The sequence below is a fragment of the Eptesicus fuscus genome, chromosome 13, assembly GCF_027574615.1.
Source record: "Eptesicus fuscus isolate TK198812 chromosome 13, DD_ASM_mEF_20220401, whole genome shotgun sequence".
NCBI classification, from domain to species: Eukaryota; Metazoa; Chordata; class Mammalia; order Chiroptera; family Vespertilionidae; genus Eptesicus; species Eptesicus fuscus.
In genome coordinates this window covers 30,567,479-30,589,116 of record NC_072485.1, presented here as the reverse complement: position 1 = coordinate 30,589,116, position 21,638 = coordinate 30,567,479, and the positions used below count along the sequence as shown (strand labels likewise).

General features: G+C 43.2%; 1 pseudogene; it reads left to right on the top strand.

Annotated features, from left to right (window-relative positions):
- The first annotated feature begins 20,292 nt into the window (after positions 1–20,292).
- On the top strand, positions 20,293–21,213 carry LOC103297024 (cytosolic arginine sensor for mTORC1 subunit 1-like; annotated as a pseudogene).
- The last annotated feature ends 425 nt before the right edge of the window (positions 21,214–21,638 follow it).

The window sequence follows — 21,638 nt, the reverse complement described above, 5'->3', positions numbered from 1 at the left end:
TATGTAAAATGAACTTTAGAAATTAGACTGAGATTTTCAAAATAATGAGATGATTAAAATAAAAACTCTTAAAATAAGGTATTCTCTCCTTACTACTTATTAAAATCATTTGTAAAAAACTAATGCTGAAAATGTCTACATCCAAATCCTGATCCCACCACATGTAGTGACATGGACTTGGAAAAATTAAACTCTCGGCCAGTTTCTGTATTTGTAAACTCACGTAATAATTCCTCCTTTGAGGGACAGTTGTGAAGGTTAAGAGCACCTGGCACGCAGTAAACATTAGCTCAAAAGCCACTTTTCTCCTTTGTTAAGAAAGATATCAAAATAATTGGCTGTGTGGTCTTGCCAATAAACTATATATATATAAAAAGAAAATTTCCTTGGGGCATTACTTACATTTTTAGATTTTAGCTTTTTTATTGTTATTATGTTATTTTTTATCAATTAATGTAAATGAAAATCCTCCCCTTCATTTCATGTCATATAAATGAAATAAATAAAATACCTGTCTGTTTAAAAAAATAAAATGCCTGCCTCTCTTAAAAAAGAAAACACTGTCCTAACTGGTTTGACTCTGTGGATAGAGCATTGGCCTGTGGACTCAAGGGTCCCAGGTTCGATTTCGGTCAAGGGCATGTACCTTGGTTGCGGGCACATGCCCAGTAGGAGGTGTGCAGGAGGCAGCTGATTGATGTTTCTCTCTCATCAATGTTTCTAACTCTCTCTCCCTTTCCCTTCCTCTCTAAAAAAATCAATAAAATATATTTTTTACAAGAAAACACTAATGCAATTATTTTTAAATGCCAAGAATATAACTCATATTGCTGTTATAAATATAAGAAGTAATCCCAACTTTTGGCCCAAATTTTAAAACAAGAATTATAAGACGATGATGATGCTGTTACTCCATTATCCTGGATTCCACAACAGGCAGCACACTGCTGACCTGCTGGTGGAGAGGCTCTCTGAAGTGTCGTAGCAGGCAGGTCGTCCGCAGGCTCCTAGCCCCAGAGTGCAAGGCAATTCTGCATCAGACAAGGTGAACTGAGAACAATAGGAACTGTCGCCCCTGGTTTCTGTAACCCAAGCTCAGTACTTGACTTTTTATTTTTAATATCTGCCTTGTGCCAGCACTTCAGGGCATTCAAAAATGAATCACACCTGAAAAATTAGTCTCTCACCCAAGAGCTCACAATTCAATAGAGCAAAGAAAGTAGACTGTAGTGCTGTTACACACGAGGGGTTTTTAAAGAGCAATGAAAATACATGAGAAGGCCAGAAGACAAAGATCTGATGGGCGGAGGCAGCCTGGTATGAGGCTGTCTTTGACAGGAAGGGAAGTGGGAGTGGGCATCTGTGAAGGCTTGCAAGTACAATGAAGTCAGCCTGTGACTAAGTCAGGTCTCATGGAGGCAGAGCGGTGGGGTAAGATACTCAGTGAGAGATAAAATGGAAGAGGAAGACTTTTTAGCTAACCCTGGAGTAGATCACAATGACATACTAAACAATCCATGAATGGATTCTGTTAAATCTCACAACCACCCCCCCCTTTTTTTTAAATTGATTTCAGAGAGGAAGGGAGAGGGAGAGAGAGATAGAAACATCAATGATGAGAGAAAATCATCTATCGGCTGCCTCCTGCACGCCCCACACTGGGGATTGAGCCTGCAACCCAGGTATGTGCCCTTGACTGGAATTGAACCCAGGACCCTTCAGTCCATAGGCCAACACTCTATCCACTGAGCCAAATCAGCCAGGGCTCACAACAACCCCTTGAGGAAGATGCTAATACCTCTTTTATAGCCATATAAGTAGGATAAAAGCATAACTAATGTTTAGTATATCTTTTCATTATTATTATTCATTTAGAGATGAAAACTCCCAGAAAAGAAGACAGCAGAGGGGTAGAAGGGGCCAATGGGGAGGAAAGGGGGACATATGTAATACTTTCAACAATAAAGATTTAAAGATAAATAAATAAAATCAATAAATACATACTAAAAAATAAAACTAAAAAAAGAAGAAGAAAAAGGAGGAGGAGAAGACAGCAGCAAGCTAGAAGGAGCTAGCTTTACAGAGCTTCCTGGAAGATTTTTCAAGACTAGTTTTTCTGATCTTTCTTTCCCATTGGAAGCAGGATAGAGTTAGGCCTAATGATTCAGCCACAGATCACATGCTGCTATACCTGCTCTGTACATGCTCTGTACCTCCTTGTAGAAATTCTCACTCAGAAATACTATGCATTCATTTGCTTTTAAATCCCTTTCCTCCACTTTGAGCAGAAACAGTTATAGGCTTAATTTACAAGAGTGTCACAGAGAACACTAGCCATAAGGAATGCTCTCCAAAGAGAACAGATGAAATATTTCAGGGCACTAGTATTCATATAGGCATTGCTACCATACCTCCACCCCTTTCTTCTTAACCTGGTCTGTCAATACCACTTTTGGAAGAGAACACTTTCCTAATTTAGAGAGCAAAAACATAAGTATTCTTTTATTTACTAACAGCCCTATAAAGGAGGCCCTATATAGATAACTGGCCCCAGTTATTAATTTCTGTCAGAAAAGATTACAAATAAATAATCCTGAAGTCAAAGTCATCATCTTAATGTCCCACAAGACAAAAAATAAATTATTTTTTATTTATAATACTAGCTTTCCCGTTGCAGGAAAAATCCTGCAATAGGATTTCCTGCTGCACTCTACCCCACCTCCGTTCCTCCCTTGTTCGCCTGCCTCACCTTCTCCTCCAGCCCGCCCGCGTTTCCCTTTGCCCCCGGCCCCGCCTCCGCTCCGCCTTTATCACCCGCCTCACCTTCTCCTCCAGCCCGCCCGTGTTTCCCTTCGGCCCCGGCCCCACCTCCGCCCCGCCCTTGTCCCCCGCCCCGCCTTCTCCTCCAGCCCACCCGCGTTTCCCTTCGCCCCCGCCTCCGCCCCGCCCTTGTCCCCCGCCCCGCCTTCTCCTCCAGCCCGCCCGCGTTTCCCTTCGCCCCCCGCCCCGCCTCCGCCCCGCCCTTATCCTCCCCCCCTCCCCCAGCTTGCTTGCTTCTTCGAAGCTTTACTCCCTTCTGCAGCTCTTGACTTCTTTGGACGCTGTCTTGATATGCAAATTAGCCGCCATATTTGTTGGGGCAATTTGCATACTCGTCCTGATTGGTTAGTGGGCGTGGCTTGGCTGGTGGGCGTGGCTTAGGTGTAGCGAAGGTGCAGTCAATTTGCATATTTGTCTATTATTAGATTAGATACACTAGATGCCTGGTGTACGAATTCATGCATGGGTGGAATCCTGAGGGAGCGGGGCAGGGGGAGGCGGGATGTGATAGGCCCTCCAGGTGGGCAGTTGAACACCCCTGCCAGCCCAGGATCCGGATCCATCCGGCTGAGGTTCACGCCAGTTGTCGGGAGCCACCTGGTGGCCGCTTTTATATCCTTTCTCCCTTGCGAAGTGTCTGGGGAGCAGAAGTGGCCGTGGTGCCTGAGGCTGACTTCCAGGAGGCTGGTGGCACTGTCCAGATCGTGCTGGCGATGCTGGCCCATCGATGCCTCACCCGTTCTCTGGAGATTGGACCTGCAGGACTACTGAGGGAGGGAGTGGCTGCTGCCAAGCTGGTGGGCTGCCAGGACTGGTCGGTCAGCTGAGCAGCGCTCCTGCTGTGAGAGCACACTGACCACCAGGGGGCAGCTCCTGCATTGAGCATCTGCCCCCTGGTGGTCAGTGCGTGTCATAGCCACTGGTCAACCGGTCATTCTGGTCATTCCAGGCGTTTGGTCATACAGTCGCTTAAGCTTTTATATATATAGACTAGAGGCCCGGTGCACGAAATTCATGCACTGGAAGCGGGTGTCCCTCAGCCTTGCCTGCACCCTCTAGCAATCCGGGACCCCCATCGATCGCACGACAAAGGGTGATTGTGGGGCGATGGCAGGGCCCCCAGCCAATCACATCGCACCCGCCTTGGCTGGCCTGGCACCAGTGCATGTCATAGCGTGGTCGTCCAGAAGGTCGTCCGGATGGTCATTCTGCTGTTCAGTCATTCGGTTGATTTGCATATTACACTTTTATTATTATAGATAGGGTTATTTCACTCATTTGTAATGACCTCATGGGATTTAGAACTAAAAAGTGTATTAAAAATAATTTAGGCCAATTTCCTCATTCAACAGGTAAGAAGACTAGCCTAGAAAAGTAACTTACTTGCCCAGTGTCATACAGATAATGGGCATCACTGTTTATAAACATCTGTATTGTCTATACTGAATATCTATTACTAGAGACCCGGTGCATGAAAATTCATGCACTGGAGGGGGGGGTCCCTCAGCCTGGCCTGCCCCCTCTCACAGTCTGAGAGCCCTCAGGGGCAGGAGGTGACCCAGCAATCAGGGGAAGGCAATGCCCCAACACACCTCTGCTGCTGCCACTGCCGGCAGCACAAGCCTTGGCCGGCCTGGTTACCTGAGCCTCATGCAGCCCTGGGCAGCTGGGCAGCTGCCATCCGAGGCTTGCCTGTGCCTTGGGCTGGCCCTGGGTGGCTGTGGGGCTGAGGGGACTGGGGGACTCTGGAGGTGGGCGGGCCCAGCCTTGCTGCACGCCTGCCACCCTGGCAGGGCTGAGGGGACTGGGCACTGCCATCTTGTGGCTGTGGGCACTGCCATCTTTGAGGGCATGGCAGCAATTAGCATAGTCCCTCCTTATTGGCTGTGGGCGCCACCATCTTTGAGGGTGGGGCAGTCAATTAACATATTCCCTCCTTATTGGCTGTGGGTGCCACCATCTTTGAGGGCGGGCAGTCAATTAGCATATTCTCTCCTTATTGGCTGTGGGTGCTGCCATCTTTGCAATGGTGTGAGGGTCAATTAACATATTCCCTCCTTATTAGATAGGATTATAATACTAGAGGCCCGTGCACAAAATTCATACACAGGTTGGGTCCCTAGTGGCTGCTGGCTGCCGGCCAGGGCCTCCCTTCACACCTGCCTTGGCCTGGCACCGCCCGCTCACCTGCTCCACCATCCCACCGCAGTTCTGCTCTTGTCGGGCCCATCGGGACCAGCAGCACCTGCACTGCCACCAGCAGCACCTGCACAGCACCTGCACTGCCACCAGCACCCGCCATGTTCTACACCACCCCCTGGTGGTCAGTGCATGACTAACTCCCAGTCGGTAAAACTCCCACCCGTGGGGGTAATTTGCATATTAGCCTTTTATTATACAGGATACACTAATGGGCTATATAAAAATTGGATCAGTAAATGACTTAGAAAATGTCTCTCAAATCCCTTGAGATGGCTGACAAAACTACTACTGATTTGACATTTGCAAAGGAACAATTAGTAGAGAAAGTGTTAAAAAAAACATATTTGATGCCATGGAAAATTACTTTGAAAGATTAAAATTTGATCCACTGCCCTCTAATCACAGACAAAAAAAGTTACCACTTGGGCCAAATTCTGCATTATGAATTCAGTGCTCCTTTTCTTCTATCACTCCTAGTCTTCTGTAATTATTGCACATCTTGAGATTCTAGGCTTCTTGTTGAATTGCTAATAAAATCCAGGAAATGCCCAAGGAATTTAATTCAGATACAAATGGAATTATTTGGGTTGTTTCTGTCTGTGCTTTTAAAAAATCATAATATGAAACAGTGAGCTGTTACCGAAAGCCCCACAGACTTCTCAGCTTGACACCTGAAGTAATTTAGAGGAATAAGAAAAAAAAAATCTATGGCTGCCTTACAGCTAATTTATTGACAACAATTTCAGAGGCGAGAAAATCCACCCACACATGTATACAGCATACAGCAGCTTTATTTTTTTGTCCTGCTGGTGCAGTCTTCTCATTTCTTTTTTCTTGCAGTCCTTCTCACTTTAGGTCTTCAACAAGATTTTATTTACAACTAGAGGCCCGGTGCACAGGATTCGTGCACTGGTGGGGGCCGTGGCCTGTGGGGATCGGCCCGCTGTGGGAGCACTGCTCATCCAGGTCAGCCAAGCGGCTGTGGACCTGCCCTATGAGCGGCTGCTCCCTGGTCCGGCATCTTCCGTGGAGCCAGAGCACTCGCCTCTCCAGGGGACCAGGTCAGGGCCGGGCCCAGGGACAATAGTACTGAGAGGCGGCAGAGTAGGCCTCAGTCCCGCAGCGGCCACAAACCCACCTCCCAGCCTCTGGGGTCAGCTCTGAGAGCCTGGCGTCGGTTCTGCACAGCCTGCTGAAGTCCGGAGGAGGTGGCAGGGAGCGAGGAGGAGGAGCCTGAGATGAGAAGGCGAGGATCGCAGCCCGGTTTCCTGCCCTTAGGCCCGGGGTTCGCAGCAGGAGCAGCCACTCATCCCAATCAGCCCAGCAGCACCCCCACTGTGGTACCACACTGACCACCAGGGGGCAGCTACTGCGTTGAGCATCATTCTGGTTGTTCCGCCATGCAGTCTCTGGGTTTTTATTACATAGGATTCTAAATTTACTTCTGAGTTCAGCCTAACTAGGAATTACACCAAAAGAAATGGTGTACTGCCTTCATTGTTAAGTCATCTCCTGGAAGTACATTATGTTAAAAAACACTCCACATCCCTGGCCAGTGTTGCTCAGTGGTTGGAACATCAGCCCACACACCGAAGGGTCACGGGTTTGATTCCCAGTCAAGGGCAAGTACTGTCTTGCAGGTTCGATCCCTGGCCCCAGTGGGGGTGCATGTGGGAGACAACCAATTGATGTGTCTCTCTCACATTGATGTTTCTCTCTCTCTCTCTCTCTCCCCTTCCCTTCCTTACTCTCTCCCTTCCACTCTCTCTAAAAATCAGTGGAAGAAATATCCTCAACTGAGAATTAACAAACAAACAAAAAGAACACCCCCCACAGACCTGTACAAAATTGTATACAAACTGACTTGCAAACAAATGGAATGATACCTATGTATTTAACTAGTAGATGAACTGTGCAAGGCCCTTTAAAGCTAAAATTGGACAAAGTGAGAAATTTTAGTTTATGTGTGAAGGATATTTATGAGTGAAGCTTAATCTTTCAAGGCAAAGACTCATATCTTCAATATCAGCTTTATTTTTTCTTTGTAAAAACTTGCATAACATAAAATAACATGGACAGTGAAAGGAAAGCGGATCTGTCAGCTCTGGGTTTCAGAGGAGGATTTAAATTTCTCAGCAGTCTCTTTTAAATCTTAAATTCCATAATTCTATTATTCTTTAGTTTTCCTTTTTGTATCATAGCACAAATCATTTAGCATGACATTTCATAGCCAAAAATGTCAAAGTAAACAATTTCAACACTGAATTAATGTTTTAAAGAATGAATGTCAGTCCCAGCCTAAGGACATTTACAAAATAATGAAAATAGTCAAATGTATCAATCAGATACATATAATTTGTATGTGTACAGATATGTTTGTGTAACTTTAAATTTAAAATTGGAAGAATATCCATCAAAATGTTACTATCTCTAGGTGATATTATTATTAGGTGTAGCTATAGGTGACTAACTCTTATGCTTTTCTATGTTTGAATATCTCACAATAAAAATATAAATTTTATAAGTATGGAGAAAAAGCATTTCTATTCTAAAATATAAAAAGACGGCATAAAGGAGGTGGTACAGGGGGAAAAGGTGTGTCTTTGATGAGCATGTCCACCAACACCAAGATGCATCTTTATCATGAGACAGAGATGGTGGCTGAGGTTAATCTTGACAGAGTCTCATGGGTACTGGACAGGTTGGAGATAGAGGGCAAAAGCAATTGAGTATACCCTTTGACTTTCTAGCACTGCCATGTTGTCTGGCATGCTGCCAAATGCAGGAACAGCAGAAACCCCTGACAGTCACGTCTTGGGAGGAGCCACTCAATGGCTTATAGAGGTGGTATTGGATCAAAGCGGAAATATTTGCATGGAGGTTTTCCAGAAAAAGTGGCAACTGGCCCATTTGAGTAAGATAATTCTCATCCCTGCTATTCTGCATCATAACAGGCCTCCTCTGGGTAATTCCCAAGTTCAAGGTTGGTTCCTCTTAATTAAACCACTAAAAAAAAAACCTTTCCTTAGGCCCTGCCTCCCTGTCATATTTAAGACTGTAGCCTCTGACATGGTGGACATTAGGTTCTTGAAGGCCACGTATGTAAACTGAGAAGAAACAAGTTAAATCACCTGTATCCTGAGAAAAAACTTTTCAGAGACAATTGTATCTTATAGTCATGAAAAAAAAAATACAGAAATAGAATTGGCCTATGTTCATAGCAGCACAATTCACCATAGCTAAGATTTGGAAACAGCCTAAGTGCCCATCAGTAGACGAGTGGATTAAAAAACTGTGGTACATCTACACAATGGAATACTACGCTGTGGTAAAATAGAAGGAGTTCTTACCATTGGCAACAGTATTATGCTAAGTGAAATAAGCCAGTCAGAGAAAGATAAATATCACATGATCTCACTCATTTATGGAATATAATGAACACACACTGATGAACAAAAACAGATCCAGAGACAGAGAAACATCGATCAGACTGTCAAATCTCAGAGGGAAGGTAGGGGAGGGTGGGGGTGAGGGGAGAGATCAACCAAAGGACTTGTATGCATGCATATAGGCCTAACCAATGGACACAGACAACAAGGGGGTGAGGGCATGAGTGGAGGGATGAAGTGTGCTAATGGAGGGATGAGGACACATATGTAATAACTTAATCAATAAAGAAATTTAAAAAAGAAAAAAAGAAAAAGCACTTTAATGTTATAAATGTAACCAGAAGTCATTAAAGAAAATATTACATCTAAAAAAAAAAAAGAAATAGAATTGGTACACAATATTGCTTAAAGCTTTCAGAAGTTCCTTATTAGTTTCATGATAAAATCCTAAGAGCATTATCAGAATATCTGGGGGAGGTAAACTGTAACTGTGTTTTAAAAAACTTTCTCAAATGATTCCAATATATCAGTGCTCATTCCCTATGGAGTATCACTGAAGTGTGTAATATTTGTATATACTAGATATACTATGAATACCAGATACTGTATACCTTAACAATATATTTGCTTTAAATGAGGAATTATGAAGAGTAATGATGAAGCCATTATGTTACCCAAAAAGATGAACAAATATCTATAATAATAAAAGCATAATATGCAAATTGACCGAATGGCCAAACAGTGAATGACCGTCCAGATGACCTTCCGGATGACCTTCTGGACAAAGCTGGGGCTGCGAGGGCCTACCCTTGCACAAATTTTATGCATCGGGCCTCTAATGAATACATAAGCAGCAGGAAAAGTTATGAGAAAAACCTAAATTTAATGTAGTATAATCACTCTAAATATAATTTTTTCTAGTCATGATTAGGTCAGTGTATCTCAGAGTTGAGCTCTTTTAATGAAAAATAATTATAATGGACCCCCCAATGTTGCTTTAAATATTCATATTATAACTCAGTCTAAATACCAAAAGAATTGGATATAAGATATTATGCATAGTTTCTTTATAACTATAACATTAATACAAATATACAAATTACATACATAAAAATCTACAAAAATTAGTAACACTTTTACTGGTATATGAGTACTAGGGGCCCAGTGCACAAATTTGTGCACCTTGAAAGGAACTGTGGGCTGCGAGGCTGCAGTGGGCACAGAGGCGGGTCTCGGCCCAGCCTCTGTGCCCCCGCCCAGCCCCTCCCACTGTGGCCCCCAGTCCCGTCTGCTGGCAGCCCCGCTCCTGCCACCACCATTCCCATGCGCTGATGGCACTGGCCCCGCTCGCACCCGCTGATGATGTGGAGCCATTGGGGCCGACACCAGCAGTGGGTGCAAGCAGGGCCAGCGCTGTCAGCAGGTGCAAGCGGTGGCTGCTGCCCCAATCACCCTTCAGGAGCAGGGGAGGTGGAGAAGCCCTGAGAGGCGATTGGGGCTGGCAGCCACCGCTCGCACCCGCTGACAGCACCGACTGGTCGGGACTGGCGCCGGGAAGCGGCGGCTCTGGCGCTGGCTGCAGGTGCGAGCAGGGCCGGCACTGGAAGCAGGTGCGAGCGCCAGATGGGACCATGGCACATGGGAGCAAAGAATTTTCAGTAATCACCAGAGGCTTGCCCTGATGACAGCGACCAGCAGTCCACCTTGGTCTGGCACTCCCGCTCACCTGCTCCACCATCCCGCCACGGCCAACACCCACCATGTTCCGCATTCTGCCACCTGCTGCCGCCTGCCATGCTCCGCGCGTGCCCCCTGGTGGTCAGCGCACGTCATAGCAACTGATTGTTCAGTTGTTCTGCCATTCGGTCTATTTGCATATTAGGTTTTTATATAGAGAGAATTTTTTGAAACAGGTGATACTGCTTTGCTGAAACTAATGTGTTGATGTTGCATATAATAGGAGATTCAGATTTTTATTTAATTTCTTTCTGAATTTTTATATTAATAATAGAGTATTCCTATTAAGACTTCCAGTGTAACAACATACCAGATTGAGCATTGGAGAACATTATGTTAAGTGAAATAAGTCAGTCAATGAAAGAAAAATATCACATGATCTCACTCATTTATGGGTAATAAGAACATTATAAACTTGAACAAAAAGATAGATACAGAGACAGTAAAGCATCAAACAGACTGTCAAATTACAGGGGGAAAGTTAGGGAGAGGTGGGGGAGATAAGAGATCAATCAAAGGACTTGTATGCATGCATATAAGCATAACCAATGGATGCAAAACTCTGGGGGGTGAGGGCATATATGGGAGTGGGGTGGGGGATGGCAATGGTAAAATATGTACACATATAATACCTTAATAAAAAAAATTGGAAAAAAAAAAAAAAGATCTTATCACTACAAACATACATAGAATTCTGCATAAAATATAGCCCCCCAAATATTAAGTTCATATCAATGCTAAAAAGAAAGAATAGGGAATCCCCGGGAATGAGAAAAACAGAGGGAACTCAAGTCATATCAGTTGAGACTGCAGTGGTCATAGGGAGTACTGGACCCAGTTCTGTGGAATCCTAATGCCTTGGGATCACAATTATAGTGCCTAGACAAGGACTAATGCAGGATCTAGAAATAAAACTCTCTTTACTAGAAACTGAAAGTGTCCTCTTCATGAAATAGGGCTTTAAAAAAAAAGCCCCCACCTTCTAGAACAAGGTAATGCCAAGAACAAGAATGCTCATCACTGCTGAGTGCTGTAAGTGGAGGGGAAAAGTGGGACTCCTGCAATGCCCAGCAAAAGTAAATGCAAAACTAACCCATGGACACAGACAATGGTGCGGTGAAGGCCTAAAGAGGGGGTGGGAGTGGGGGATGTGTCAAAGGGGGACATCTGTAATACTGTCAACAATAAAGATCAATTTTTTAAAAAAGTAAACACAAAACTCTTCTTCAGGGATACTTCTACAACATATATGACTCTCGTGGGGGGAAAAAGAAACGCCTGATAAAGGTTAACTCAATAGAGTTTACAAATCACATGAGGATATGATTCACCAAAATGGATTGTCAGTAGACATAACAAATGGGTAAAATAACACCCTCTCCCCAAAGATTTAAAAAATAAAATAAAACAATCTGAGATTTTAAAAATAAATGTCCTTGGAATTATTCTAAAGGTAAAAGAAGAATTAGAAACATATGAGAAAAGAAACATCATGGAAGTGATGTTTTAAAAATAGAACTTACAGAAATAAAAAATATTGTCAGCCCCGGCCTGTTTGGCTCAGTTGGTTGAGCGTGGTCCCATGCACCAAATGTCACCAGTTTGATTCCTGGTCAGGGCACAGGCCTGGGTTGCAGGCTCACTCCCCAATAGGGGGCATGCAGGAGGCAGCTGATGGCTGTTTCTCTCTCTCTCCTTCTCCCTCCCCATCTCTCTAAAAATCAATAAAAACATATTAAAATATATTGTCAAAAATTTAAATTGCAATGTATGTATTAATTAACAGATTAGGAATAGTTTAAGAAAAAATATTATATGGGAAGATGAACTTGAGAAAATTCCCCAGAATGCAACATAACAAAGAAATAGAAAATACAAATAAAAGGATGAGAGGCATGAAGAATAACATAAGAAAGGCATTAATGTCTATTTAAGTAGGTGTTCCAAGAGAGAATAAGAAAGAAAAAATATTGAAAAAGCTGACAGCTAAGAATTTGCTGTAATTGATTTAAAAGAAAAAAAGATCAGATTCAGGAAGCAAATGAATCCCATGCAAAAATTTATAAAATAGAAATTGAGAATATATTGAGAAACTGCAGATATCAAAGACAGAAAGAAAATGCTAAAAGCAACTTCAGAGAAAATACACATTGAATGCAACATAAAAACAATTAGAAGGAGAGTAGCCTAACTATTATTTTATTTATTCACAAATATTTACTGAATGCCAGGCACTGTTCCAGGACTTGGTGATACAGCAGTGAACAAAACCAACAAAATATTCTTGCCTTTTTGGAGCTTACATCCTGGTGATAAGAATAGAATAATGTCTACAAAGTATAAACATAAAATAAATATAAACCTAGAATTCTAAACTTACTTTTTCTTTTATCCATTAAACTACTGGATCAGTGCACAAATTCGTGCACATTGAAAGAAAATTAATTAGAAGAGGGGTGGGAACCAAGATGGCGGCATAGTTAAACAACTAATCTGCTGCCTCACACAACAATTTCAAAAATACAACTAAAAGACAAAAACGTCTACCACCCAGAACCACGGGAAAGCTGGCTGAGTGGAAGATTTACAACTAAGAAGAGAAAGAAGCACAATCGCTGAAAAGCTGAGGTACGGAGGCACGCGAATCGGACTGGCGGCGGGCGGCTGGGTGCGCAGCTTTTCTTCAACCCGCAGGGAGACAAGCTCCCGATCACTCTGAAATCCAGTTTCTGGGGACACTCGGGGGACCCAGGCACCTACGGGGAGAAGCTGGACTCTCGGCCATCGGGTCGGAAAGTGAGAGTGACTTTTGCAGTGGTGCGCCCAGCAATCATTGTTTACTGCACTGGAGCGCAGGGCGCAGGGACTTGGAAACGTGGAAAGGCAGAGACGGCTGACGGCAGCCATCGCCGTTGGCCACGCCCCAGCCTAGTGATGCCCTGAGACCCCACCCTGCCCTGAGGCCCCGCCCCGCACATTCTACAAACCTGCCCCGGCTCCACACAGCGGCTTTTGCATATAAATGGCCTGTTCTGGAGCAGCTTAACCAACTGCAGCTCCAGTCAGACTGCTCCAAAACCGCCCAAGCAAAGGAGGAGAAAACTAGCCCTTGTTGTAGCTCCTGCTGGGGGACACACAGTACACAAGGGTACACCAAGAGTGTCCACCTCAAGTAACTGGGAGGCTGACCCGTTGAACCAATAGGACACCTAGTACACAAAACTACCCTACCAACTTAGGGAAGCAGAGAATATGAGAAGGCAAGGAAACAGATCACAAACCAAAGAAATGGAGGAGAACAAGCGACTGGACATAGAGTTCAAAACCACGGTTATAAGGTTTTTCAAGAATTTCATGGAAAAGGCCGATAAATTCAATGAGGTCCAACTAGAAATTAAACATACACTGACTGAGATAAAAAATATTATACAGAGACCCAAAAGCAGACTAGAGGATTGCAAGAATCAACTCAAAGATTTGGAATACAAAGAGGCCAAGGACACTCTTCCAGAGAAGCATGAAGAGAAGAGAATTCAGAAAGTTGAAGATAGTGTAAGAAGCCTCTGGGACAACTTCAAGCGAACCAACATCAGAATTATGGGGGTACCAGAAGAAGAGAGAGAGCAAGATGCTGAAAACCTATTTGAAGAAATAATGAACGAAAACTTCCCCCACCTGATGAAAGAAATAGACTTACAAGTCCAGGAAGCACACAGAACCCCAAACAAAAGGAATCCAAAGAGGACCACACCAAGACACATCATAATTAAAATGCCAAGAGCAAAAGACAAAGAGAGAATCTTACAAGCAGCAAGAGAAAAACAGTTAGTTACCTACAAGGGAGCTTCCATACGATTATCAGCTAATTTCTCAACAGAAACCATGCAGGCCAGACGGGAGTGGCAAGAAATATTCAAAGTGATGAATAGCAGGAACCTACAACCAAGACTACTCTACCCAGCAAAGTTATCATTCAGAATTGAAGGGCAGATAAAGAGCTTCACAGATAAGAAAAAGCTAAAGGAGTTTATCACCACCAAACCAGCATTATATGAAATGCTGAAAGGTATTCTTTAAAAAGAGGAAAAAGAAGAAGAAAGATAAAAATTATGAACAACAAATACATATCTATCAACAAGTGAATCTAAAAGTCAAGTGAATTAAAAATCTGAGGAACAGAATAAACTGGTGAACTTAATAGAATCAGGCATAGAATGGGAGTGGATTGATAATTCTCAGGGGGAAAGGGGTGTATGTGTGGGGAGTATGGGAAGAGACTGGACAAAAATCATACACCTATGGATAAGGACAGCGAGGGGGGAGGTAAAGGAAGAGGGGGGGGTAGGAACTGGGTGGTGGGGAGATATATGGGGAAAAAGGAGAAACAATTGTAATCTGAACAATAAAGATTCATTAAAAAAAATAAAAATAAATAAATAAAAAAAATTAAAAAATAAAAAAATAAAAAATAAATAAAATCCTCAAAAAAAAAAGAAAGAAAGAAAATTAATTAGAAGAAATATTTTAATATCACTATTCGCCCTTTCTCTATAATAGAAGTGTCAGAGATGAAAGAAAATTAGTAAAATGTACATGAAAATAATATATAAAATGATTAATAAAAAACAATAACAACATGATATAATAAAAAATATTTTACATGAAATTTTTACTGTCAGAATCTTCGTTTACCATTAATTTTTTAAAATATGCTGGGTATTCTGGAACATTTATATCATTTGGACAAACTTTGCCTTTGCTACAACATCAAGTAAATTTTCCATCAGAGGGTTTTTCATCGGAGAAATTTAGGGATAGGCAAAAATGACATGTAATAGTCATTCCACCACAACTGTGTTTGATAATTGCATCCTCATTTACCTCATTTTCACTATGAAGGCAGATCCTACCAGTATTGGTAGTACTTGTCAATGACTGTTCTTCAGACATATTCTGTCGACAATGTCTCTTTCTTTCGGCTTCAGAGGTACACTGTGCCAATAGTTGTTCTTCAGACATATTCTGTCAATGACACCACTTTCTTTCGGCTTCAGAGGTACATTGTGCCAATAGTTGGTCTTCAGATACATCCTGTTGACAACTTCAACTTCACAATGTCAACAAAAATGTGACATCATTACCCAGTGCCCACAGCCACCGTTTGCAGGCTGGGCTGGGCTGGGCCACATTTTGTGCCATAGCAGTGCTGGCTGCGATTTGGTGGGCTGTCACTCCAGGGTGGTGGCAGGGCCTGTGTCCCACTTGGGGGAAGCCGAGGATTGTTTTGTTGGTGCCAGGTCCACAGTGCCATTTCTCTGTGTGCATCACATGAAGTGCATTTTCGACTTATGATGGACTTATCAGGATGTAACCTCACCATAAGTCAAGGAGAATCTATACTATTAAATGTACAGATCAATGGTATTAATAACTTCACCTTTTTCCTGTTACTTATTTGTATACTTTAATAAAAATTCCAGCAAGCAATGCTTTAAACGATGAGTTGTCACATAGTAATTTTGTAAAAACTTTGTTGATCACTTATGTGAAATGGGCATTCTATGGATACCTAATACAATGTTCTAGGAATCAAATACAAAAGTATCTCCACTATGTGCTTACTATTGCATTTACATGCAATCTCATTAAGTAAAATCTTGCAAATCTCTTCCAGCTGAAATTCGGACGGAGAACCAAGCACCTCACTGGTTTAGATCCTCCCCACATTCTGTCCACTCTCACCCACTGATTCCAGGACACTGCAAAATTCACTTTGAAAGCCACTGTAATTGATAAAAATTACTTTTAAACAAGATATTGTGGTTTCTTCATAATTTATAACTTTCCCTAACATAACCAGGACTATCATAAAAGCATATTATATCAGTTGTCATTCTTTTCAAAGTCAGGTTGGTTATTATTTTGCATGTGTTTGCAAATTAATTTTATTTAATTTTATAAATTTATCATAAAGCCATTTGATCTTAAAGCATTTCTTCAGACTAATAGGCATTTGCTACTTTTTGTATAACTAATGTTCTTACTAAGATGGAATCATTTCTCTAAAATCCAAAAGCCTAAGGGAATCTGGAGCACAGATGTGATAGCAGATGTGATGAGTAGGACAACTGATCAGATTTAGCAACTCAGGAAATATAAATTCACCCATGAGCACCAGGTAATCAGAATGATGGAAAAGTAGCAGAAAAACCCTCACAATATCACAGTAAAACCTTCAGAATGTTTCTTAAATGACTAACTTCAATCAAAACTTCACTGAAAAGTTCATTCTCTCTTGTAATCTCAGCACGGACACACTAGTAAAGAAAATACATTTTATTAGATGATTAAATTTGTGTGGTATCTGACCTCTGGAAAGGAAGTTTGATATGATTGAAATTCAAAACTTGGGCAAACTGTTTAAAATAGTTAAATAACATATGAAATGTTTCTTAATCACTGAAGTTTCTGTTTGGGTAGAAAACCAACATGAATAAAAAAGAAAGAAAAGAGCTAGCTTTCTCAAATTTCAAAATCTCAAATCTTCCCAAAAAATGTGTGCTGTGGTTGTGGGGAAAAGTAATTCTTAATCAGCCCAAAAACCTAATATTAAAAGTAGAATGAACCAGAACATGTTTAAGAAACAAAAAAATAAAATTATAGGTAAGGTACTACAAGTGAGTAGTAACATAAGCAATGAAAGAACCAATGTATAAGAAATAGTGATGAAAGGAGACTTGGCTTTGGGTGGTGAAAACACAATACGATATACAGATGATGTATATAGAATTGTACACCTGAAACCTTTATAATTTTATTGACCAATGTCACCCCAATAAGTTCAATAAAAAATAAAAAATAAATTTTTTAAAAATTTAAAGAAATAAATGGACCTGCTCTCATAAATGTAGCACATGGTGTCTCAAGTTTACAGATCAGAAACTAAATCTAAAAAAGTACACATAGAAGTTATTGTCTACCTGAAAGGCAAACAACCATGTCAAGTGGATGTATATATATTCATGCAGTAATACTACTCCTAACCACAAATGAATTATTCCTTTGAGTAAATATTATTAGGTTTGCTTTTAAACAGAATCTTTTTAATACAGGGTTTTTAGAGCCTAGTTTCTTGTTACTAAGTCAAAAAATAGAACTATTATTTCCAAATAGTTAACAAAATTAATTTAAATACTCATATGATTGCTATTTTCTGCAGTATATTTCCTAGAGACACCATAATTTGGATTGTGAAAGACTGATTTTCTTGGAAATGGAAATGCTTTTGAATTTTAAATTGCAGAATTATTTGTCAAGGTCTAGAAGACTATAAAATATTCTTATTCTTCAAGGTATTAAAATAGTTGTCTAGTCCACAAGATTCCAAGACAATTCAATATGGAAAGGATAGTCCTTTTAACAGATGGGCTGAGACTATTGGAAATCCATAAGCAAAAAAAAAAAAAGAAAAGGCCTTATCTCCTTACTTCACACAATACACAAAACTTAACTCAAAACTGATCTAAATATAAAAGCTAACAAAGTAAGTATAAAATGTCTCAAACAAAGCAGGTTACCATATAGCCTATCAATTCTACAACTAGGAATCTACCCAAGAGAAATTAATACATATGTCAACATCACGACATTTATACAAATGTTCACAGTAACATGATTTATAATAGCCAAAACTCAAAATTTTCCGAATGTCCATTAAATGGTGAATGAATTTTTAAAAATGTGATATATCCATATTGGGGAATATGGGCTGCTGATACAACATGGATGAACCTCAAAAAATATATGCTAAAAAAATATTATGCTACATGAGATACTACATGTGAAAGATTATATGTTGTAAGATTGAATTTATATGAAATGTCCAGAAAAGGCTAATTTATAAAAGACAGAAAGCAGACCACTTGTACCCTGTGGTTGGGAGTAAGGAACTTTTTATGGTGACAGGACTGTTCTAAAACTGGATTGTGCTGATGGTTTCACGTCTCTATAAATGTACTAAAAATTGAATTGTATAACTATGATGGGTAAATTGAAGGTATATAAATTAAATCTCCATAAAGCTGCTTTTTAAAAAATCTGTGCAAGTTTCCAACTTTTCCTTTACTTTTTCTGACAGTGAGTAACCAAAACCCTGAAATTCCTGTCAATATTACAATAGCAAAACCATACATATGATTTTCAAATTCAGGCTTAAGCCACTGTTCAGCACTTTTCAACATTTCCCTTGCCTTTGGCAGTCAGAAATCTAAAGGAACAGCATAATGAAGGCAAGAAGTCCCTATAGAGACCAGGCTTAAGACTGATGTTCAATTTAGAGCTAAGAATTCCTGAATACCAATGAGAAGAGAAAAATGAGAGAAATAACTGTTTACCATTTATATTGACCATCTGGTTTTTGCCAAAGAATATGCTACATTTTTCATATATGTTATTTCATATATCCTTAAACCAACTCCATAAGTATTATTGTCTTCAATTTGCAGATTAAAACTATAGAAGTCTGAGAGGTCAAGTGACTTGCCCCTAAATCACACAATAAGTGGCAAAGCCAGGATCTAATCTAAAAGGCTGCATTATTTTCACTATGTCCCGCTCAAAGCCTTTGCCTTCCCCACACCCTTGTCGGCCCACCTGCATTTGTTGTAGCCTGGCTTTTCATTGCAGTAGTGGCTGGTTGGCATAAAGTTCCTCCCAAGGCAAATACAGATCTTCTGTGACCTCTAGGTCCTCACTCTCACTATCTTCTTCCCATGGGTTCCAGGTGTTGGCATTCCATCCTGGCTTCATGACTACTGCCCTTAACCTATGCAGCTGTAGCTTTTCCCTCCAATTTTTACAAAGCAGCAAGCTATGGTTTCTATTTTGGTATCGTGTTCCTCAACCGTCTAGGCCAGTGGTCGGCAAACTCATTAGCCAACGGAGCCAAATATCGACAGTACAATGATTGAAATTTCTTTTGAGAGCCAAATTTTTTAAACTTAAACTTCTTCTAACACCACATCTTCAAAATAGACTCGCCCAGGCCGTGGTATTTTGTGGAAGAGCCACACTCAAGGGGCCAAAGAGCCGCATGTGGCTCGCGAGCTGCAGTTTGCCGACCACGGTTCTAGGCTTAGTAGTCAAGAGGGAGACAGATAAACATTTTTTCCAGTTGGAGTTCCCCTTCTACTTCCAAACTTTTTTTTTTAATATATTTTATTGATTTTTTACAGAGAGGAAGAGAGAGGGATAGAGAGTTAGAAACATCGATGATAGCGAAACATCGATCTCCTGCACACCCCCCACTGGGGATGTGCCCGCAACCAAGGTACATGCCCTTGACCGTAATCGAACCTGGGACCTTTCAATCCAAGCCGACGCTCTATCCACTGAGCCAAACCGGTTTCGGCTACTTCCAAACTTTCGCCAGAGACTTTAAAAGGGTGTCAGTGGCCAACTAAACTGCCCATAAAAGTGGCCAATCCACTGTAGCAGCCATTTACCACCCTTCCTTACCACCCACCTGGGCAAGAAGACACTGAGCAAACAAATGCTCCAGTCCACCCGGTATTTCAGGGCATCCTGTACTCACGAGGTGGGCTACCAGCATCCAACTTTCAGACCGCCTCGCCCCACAGAGAGGTTGATGGCCCGCCTAGGACTTCCCGAGGAAACTTCTGCCCCCTTTCCCATTTCTCCAGCCTGTGAACACTTCCTGGGGCCAAGAGACCAAAGAAAGAGGCTGACAACTCCAGAATTACGTCCGAATTGCACCTTGGACAGTCACAAGACAGTGGATTTCCACACCTCAAAGGGGTTGGGGCTTGTTATATACAAGTGGCAAGTGCTTGTTAAAAGCTGTAAAATCTAAAGCAGTAAACAACTCAATGGGCCCACTTACCTCGCAAGAATATTTCCTTCAGGTGAGAGACATTCCCGGGGTGAGCCGGAGGTCAGCCTGCTTCCTAAGATGATATTGGTCACATTAAGTCCCAGGAATCATTGCACCTAACTAACCATCTACCTGGGAGACTGGGGCTGTGGCAGAACAGCTGCAATCGATCAAAGATGCAGGAGCCGTCAACAAGAAGGAAGACCGCCTGCCCGGGGGGGCCCTGGGTCTGGCGGGCTCCGGGGTCGGTCCATGCGCCCGCCGATGGAGCTGCACATCCTCCAGCACCAGGTGCACTACCCCCACCCACCCATCAAGCTGCTCTTCCGGCCCCGCCGAAGCCGGTGCAAGTTCTTCAGCCCGAGGGAGACTCCCGAGGCTTGCACGCTCATGCTGGACCAGGAGGGCTTCAAAGAGCTGCCCCTATCGGAGCTCCTGCGAGCGGCTGAGGCCACCTGGCTGGTGCTGAACGGGCCATCCCGCAGCCGGACACGCTGCTGGGGTCATGAAGATTGCCCCCTCGGTCATCGCACCGCCGGCCGAGCCCCACGTGTCTGCGCTGATGCTGTCCACTTACCAGACGGACTTCATCCTGGTGCCGAGCGGGACCTGTCCCTGGTGATCCGCACTCTGGCCCAGGAGTTCGACATTCACCGAGAGGTGGGCGGGGAGCCCGTGCCTGTGGCCGGGGATGATTCCAGCAATGGCTTTCCCCGCGCTCAGCATGGGCCCAACCCCACGGTGCATCCTCTCCAGGGAGTCCTTATGCTGGACCCTGAGACACTGCCAGCCGTCGCCACCACCCGCAGCGACGCCCTCCTCTACTCCCACGGTGTCCCCACAGAGGCCGCCCCGGGCCACCCTGGGCCCGGCTCCGTCACGTTCTTTGCCTTCTCCCTCATCGAGGGCTACGTCTCCATCATCATGGATGCGGAGACTCAGAAGAAGTTCCCCAGGGACCTCCTGCTGACCAGCTGCTCCAGAGAGCTGCGGAGGGTGGTGCGCATCGGAGGACAGCCCCTGGGTTTTGATGAATGCGGGATCGCGGCCAGATCGCGGGTCCCCTGGCTGCAGCAGACGTTTCTGCCTACTGACCACGCCCTGGTGCCTGAGGACGCCATTGACAGCTCCATCGAAGGCCTCCAGCGGCCTCAGGAGGACCTGGGCTCCTGAGGCCAGAGGGTAGCAGCAGCCTCTGTGCTCGCCCCTCACCCCCAGGCTTCCAGAGACTTCTCTAAGCTATTTCCTTAACTCGGGATGAGCCCACTTCCCTCTCCTTCCTCCCCCATTCATGCAGGGGGACACCCCTTTCCCCCTCTCTATATAAGCTGACTGCAGGAACCGGCTCTGACATGGACACGCCCTGTCTGCCCACACAGGGGAACAGGGTGCTCCGGGCTTCCACAGGGAAACCCTCAATCCGTCACTCCCTGCCCAGCCTCGGCGTTTGCATATTCCATCCCTGTCTCTGCACCCAGGGCCAGCTGCTCCCTGGACCGGCCCTAAGCTCCGTGCTGCCTCTGGTTGGGTTGCCTTCCCTGGTCAGGTGAGTTCTGACGGTGCCCACCCCTCATGGCGTCTCCAAGAAAAGTACTTTA